Source organism: Cupressus sempervirens, chromosome 9 (assembly GCF_028749045.1).
Source record: "Cupressus sempervirens isolate cs-2001-9-10 chromosome 9, ASM2874904v1, whole genome shotgun sequence".
NCBI classification, from domain to species: domain Eukaryota; kingdom Viridiplantae; phylum Streptophyta; class Pinopsida; order Cupressales; family Cupressaceae; genus Cupressus; species Cupressus sempervirens.
The window spans coordinates 624,949,472-624,955,702 of NC_143126.1; positions in this window are offsets into that span (position 1 = coordinate 624,949,472).

Below are 6,231 nucleotides of genomic sequence, written 5' to 3' on the forward strand. Positions count from 1 at the left end.
TTGGAATATCCTTCTTAACTATGAAGGTATCCCCTTCCACTATAGGAAGTGCTGCAAGACTGGTCACATGGCTTCTGGTTGCTCCCTGGGAAAATCTAGACCAAAGTTGCCCCCTTCTTGGTGGAAAGGGGTCTCAGAAGATCACTACACGGTCCACAAGGTCCTCTCTCTAGGGGATGAAGACTCTCTTCAAGGTATTATGGTGGAGGTCTCTTCTACTATTCCAGGCTCTTCGACAAAGGATCATCCTTTGGCACCTTTGGTTGCAGCAAATCAGTCCTCAGTTTTTGCTGTCCCGTCTTCTGGTGCTTTGATGGAGGATCCTCCATTGGCTCCTCCTCTGATTTTTGTTGTCCCATCTTCTGTGGATGTAGCTGATCTATCTTCTGGTGTCTTGGGGGCAGCCACCTCTATTGCTCCATCTATGGTTGTTGTTCCTTCTCTTGTTCCTGCTGCAAACTCCACTATTGCTATTTTTCCCCTGGCTTCAGGGGTTTCTGGGTTTCATTGTAGCTTAGCTGATTCTCAGTGCCATCCGACTACTGATTTGGTGGGGGTTGGAAGGTCCTTAGTTAAAGTGCCCTCCATTTCTATTTCATTTGGATTGGCCCTTCTTGTGTCTTCTACCTTGGATGCAAATTTTCCTATTGCAGCCTCTTCCCTAGTCTCAGTGATTTCTGGTGGCTCTGATGTTGCTGATTTTCGGTGGCAAAAGGCTACAGGTTTGGTGGAGGATGGATGGACTATAGTACAAGGTAAAAATATCAAGCCATCCACAACCTCTTTTGACATGGCATTATGTTTTCACAAGAAGGGATCTAAAGGCAAGGCATGATTTTGGTTTTCTATTCTTTTTTTGCCCCCTAGATTTTGGAATGTCGTTCTTTGTAGTGCATAATGGTAGGGGATTTCTTCCCCTCTTATCTTTGGGTTTCAAGAGCCTAGTCAACACCTGTGTTGGTGGCTATTGTTCTGCCACTTTGGTCACCTTTTGTTTGGTGATCTATTGTACTGGCCTTTTGTTTGCCCTCTGTCCTTTGGCTGGGCTTTATCTGCTTATTTTTAGCCTTTTGTTCTGTTTCAAACTTGGGTTTCAGGATCCCTGCAAAACTTGTTTATCTAATAAAAACAACATGAAGAGTATGTATCAAAACCAATATCTTCAACCACATAATCAAGTAAATCATTGGTGAAATTGGAAGTGATGACATTGATGGGAGACGTAAGAGGGTTGATGTGAACAACATTCTCCTTCTTGATCTAAACCTTTCCTTTCCATTTACCTTTGTCCTTGAGTTGTTGAATAAACTTCACCAATGTAATATCAAACTTATCCCTATCTTAAATATTGGTATATGCATCTCCTTCTTTTTTATAGTTTACTTACCATCTCTCAGGATTTGTATGAACTTTCTTTCTTTCATCTTAATTATCATTGTAACCTACATTGCAATATCAACATATATGAACCTTTGTGGATACTCAATAAGGTGCATAGCTTTACCCTAAAAAATATCATTATTACTTAATTTCTAAATGTTCCTAAGTAAGATAGATGTAAAAATAGACCACAAAATATTATCTCACTTGCTGCTATAAACAACACATGTAATAATGCAATTAAAAGTGAAGAAACTATCAAGATTCAACCCAAAAAGATTCTAAAATTCATTTACAAAAATGTAATCAAAGAAGACATGATAGACACATTCAAACTATTTGGAGACAGAACATACATTAGGTTCTCCACTTGGCTTCTTAAAGGGTTGTTTGTGTTGGATACAATTGTCTAATTGTGTGTTGTATTTGATGTTACACAAATGTCATATCGGTTGGCAGACAGTGCTTACCAAGCTCAATTGGTCAGCAAAGCAATTTTCTATGTCTACCAAGCATTCCTAAAAATCACTCTGCATAAATAGTGTCTACCGAGCTCACTCAAGCATCAGAGGAAAATGTGGTAGAAAGTAGTGTTAACTAAGCTCACATGGTTAACAAAGTGAGGTTAGTGTTTACCGAGTTCTCTCAGTCTCCAAAGGATTTTGTTGGGATCGCAGTGTTAACCGAGCTTCTATTGGTTGACATAAGAAATCTTCTTAGGATCACTGTTTACTGAGCAGGATCAACTAATGAAGGATTTTGTTAATTTGAGGAATGAAGTTTAATTGTTTCAAGTATTAATTCCAATCGACTGAGATAATGATTATTGGTGATTGTAAGTTGTAAATGAGCCGACTTGATAATTTGAATGGTATATATAAAAGGTCAAATTGAGAATTCTAATGTATGAATGACTATGCAAGTGTATTGATTGTTTGAGAAGGAAAAGTGTGAGAAAATTTGAAGGATGGTTAGATATCCTTGAGGAGCAAAAAATTTGTATTCGATCAAGAAGGATCTAGTGTGAAGGAGAAGATAGATTTGTATCAGCAATTTAGTTGCATCTCATTCAAGTCATTTCATTGTTACTTTCTTACCATTGTAGCAATGATTCCAAAATGTCTTAGCAGAGTTGGTTTAATAGCCATTTGTAAATCCTCTAACAAGGTGATAGTTCTATTGAATTGTTCTAAAGACCTCTTGCAAGGCCACTCATAATAGGGTGATTTAATCCTCTAACAAGGTCACACCTAATAGTGTGTTTTGTAACCTTTAACTAGGTTGGCTCCTAACAGGGCTCACTTCAGAAGAGTGAAAATTAGTAGCTAGTTATTTGATGGTTTTTCCCATATTGGGTTTCCACGTTAAATCTGCTGTCTCATGTGTTCATGTTATTTATTTTATGCTTGCATTTTAACCACTGTAAATGTTTAAGATCTGTTAAAGTTAACATACACTACATTTGTTGAGTTATAGCAATTTCTATATGTTTACCGAGTGACAATAGTAACCAATTTTATTAGACATCTAAGGGATCTCTAGATTTATTTTTGTGGTAACTGATTCACCCCCCCTCTTAGTTACTACATCTATATTTCCAGCAATTGGTATCAGAGCTTTTGGTGCTTCTAGGAAGAGTTTTAAGGACCTAAGCTAAAGATCAAGATATCTTACAAGAGAGAAATTTCAAGGCGTAACAGAGACAACTTTTTAGCATGTCAGGGACTGATGAGACTTCATTTGACTTCATTGGTGATTCAACATTGAAATACCTTGATGAAGAATATACAACTCCTTCTGGTACATTGTCTATTAATGAAATTGCTAAGAAGAAGACTCATAACACCATGATGATAGATATTGCATTTTCTCTAAGCTATGAGGAATTTGATGATGTCAAGGACTAAAATTTTTCCTTTTAAATGTGGAACAAGCTAAAAGATATCTATGGTGGTGATGAAAATGTGAGGAGAGCCAAAGCAGAAAGTCTTAGAGGAAAATTTGATCAGATGAGAATGAGAGAGGATGAAAACATTGCCAAATATGTTGAAAGGATCAAAGTAAGTGTCAGTGCAATCAAAGCTTCTAGAGGAGAGATTAAAGAAGAAACTATTGTAAGTAAAGTTCTTAGAACATTGCTTCCCATTTATGCAATTAGAGTATTTGCAATTCAAGAACGAAGATGTGAGACAAATCATAAGATAACTTTGGATACACTAGTAGGAAGACTAATAGCCTTTGAGCTAGATAACTACAACAATTATGTTCCAACTTCCAAGAATATTGAATCTACATTTGAGGCCAAGCTTTCACTTAAAGAAAAAGGCAAGAAGATAAAGGACACTCAGTCAAAAAGTGAAGAAGAATTAGAGGAAAGTTCTGACAGTGATCTTGAAGTTTTTGAAGCTCTACTTGCAAGGAAATGTTCTAGAGGTAGAGGAAAATACAAATGTAAAGTCCACTTAAGATATTTTTATGTGAAGAAATTGGTCATATTGTAGCCAGGTGCCCAAACAAGCAAAGAAGGATGAGAAGAAAGGTCACAAGTGCAATGAAAGATTTCAAATCATTCAAGTACAAAGGTAAGAAGACATGTTTGATGGCTAAGGATTCTGACAATAGTGAAGATGAAATAGTTTACATTGCTATGAAAGATGAATTTGATGATGATGAAGAAGATAAGATGACACTTATCTCTCATGTGAGCAAAAATGATACATGGGTTATAGATAGTGGATGTTCAAACCATATGACTGGTGATAAAACAAAGTTTGAACTCTTTGAAGACTATGATGGTGGTAGTGTAAGGTTTGAAAACAATGAACCTTGTTGTATAAAAGGAAGAGGTCAAATCTCATTAACCAGAGAAATTGTATGTGATAATGCCTATTGGGTTGAAGGATTAAGACATAATCTATTGAGTATGGCACAACTAATCAATATTGGATTCAAGGTGGAATTCATGCATGGAAAGGCAAGACTACTAGATGAAAAAGGAAAACTGATTGGATCAGACAAACAAACTAAAGGTAACTTGTTTTATCTTGATCTTGGTGAGTGTTCATGTTTTATTGCTCAAGTTGAAGAAAGTTGGTTATTGCATAGAAGGTTATGTCACGTAAATTTTGATAACATGGTGAAAATAAGCAAATTTAGGAAAGTAAGAGGTATTCCTAGTTTGAAGAAACTTGATGTTGGTCTATGCAAGAATTGTTAGATTGGTAAAATGGGAAAGACTAGCTTTAAAAGTAAAAATTATCAGTCTGAAGATATCTTGGAAATTGTGCATACTAATTTGTGTGGACCTATTGGAATTGAGAGCTATATTGCAGAAAAATTCTTTATTCTTTTTGTTGATGACTACTCTAGAATGATGACTGTTATGTATTTAAGAGAGAAGTTAGAAGCATTTGAGAAGTTCAAATGGTATTTGGCAAGAGTAGAGAAGGAAATAGGAAAATACTAAAATGCTTGAGATCGGACAGAGGTGGTGAATTCATCTCCAATGAATTCAATAACTTTTGCATTGAAAGAGGAATCAAAAGATATGTATCAACTCCTAGAACTCTTGAGTAGAATGGAATAGCTAAAAGGAGGAACAGATCTATCATGGATTGTGTAAGAAATCTAATGATTGAAAGAAACATTTCCATCAAATACTGGAAAAAAGCTATCAGCACTATAGTTCATACCTTGAACTGAGTACAATTGAAGGACTCATTCAAAACCCCCTATGAGTTATGGTATGGCTATAAACCTAATGTAAGTTACCTAAAAGTATTTGGAAGTAAATGTTACATCTTGAAAGAATCTAGAAAAGAAAAATTTGATATGAAAGGTGATGAAGGTATATTTTTAGGATATTCTTGCAAGAGTAAGGCATATCGATGTTTGAATTTGTCTACTCACAAAATCATAGAAAGTGCACATGTGAAAGTTGATGAGTTTGCAGAAAGGACTGAAGAAGAAAGCAAAAAGGAACCAGAAGATTACAGGAGATTTGTTTACATTGAACCTGATACATTGCCAGACACATTTGTTAATCAGAAGACTACTACTCCCAAGTCTTCCATAGTTACCAAGTCACAAGAAGTTCAAACTAAGTCACAATCTAAAGCTACCGAGCCAATGCTTACCGAGTCTGAAGAACCTAAGCTACAGATAGATCAACCAAAGCCAAAAGTTGAAATTCAAAATGAAAACAGTGGAGCTTAGTCAAAAGGCAAGGAACCTGTATTGGCCAAGTATGTTAGAAGACATCATGCACAAGATTAGATTATTGGAGGCAAATCAAAAGGTACTATGACAAGAAGTAAGCTAAAAGGTACTTGTTTACTTGCTGATTTTGAACCTAGAAATGTCAAAGATGCATTGGAAAATGAAAGTTGGATTAAGGCTATGAATGAAGAGATAGAGAAAATTGAGAAGAACAAAACCTAGACTCTTGTATCTAGGCCTAAAGATAAAAATGTGATTGGAACAAAATGGGTATTTAGGAATAAGTTGAATGAAGATGGTAAGGTATCAAGAAATAAAGCTAGATTAGTGTGTAAAGGCTACTCTCAAGAAGAAGGAATTGATTATGGTGAAACTTTTGCTCCTGTTGCAAGATTAGAAGGTGTTAGGACCTTACTTGCTTATGCAACACATAAAGGATTTAAGGTATATTAGATGGATGTCAAATCTACATTTTTCAATGGTATTCTTGATGAAGAAGTCTACATTGAACAACCTGAAGGTTTTGTTGATCCAGACAAAAAGGACATGGTTTGCAAGTTACACAAAGCATTGTATGGTCTGAAACAAGCTCCTAGAACATGGTATGAGAGATTGCATAACTACCTTATTCAG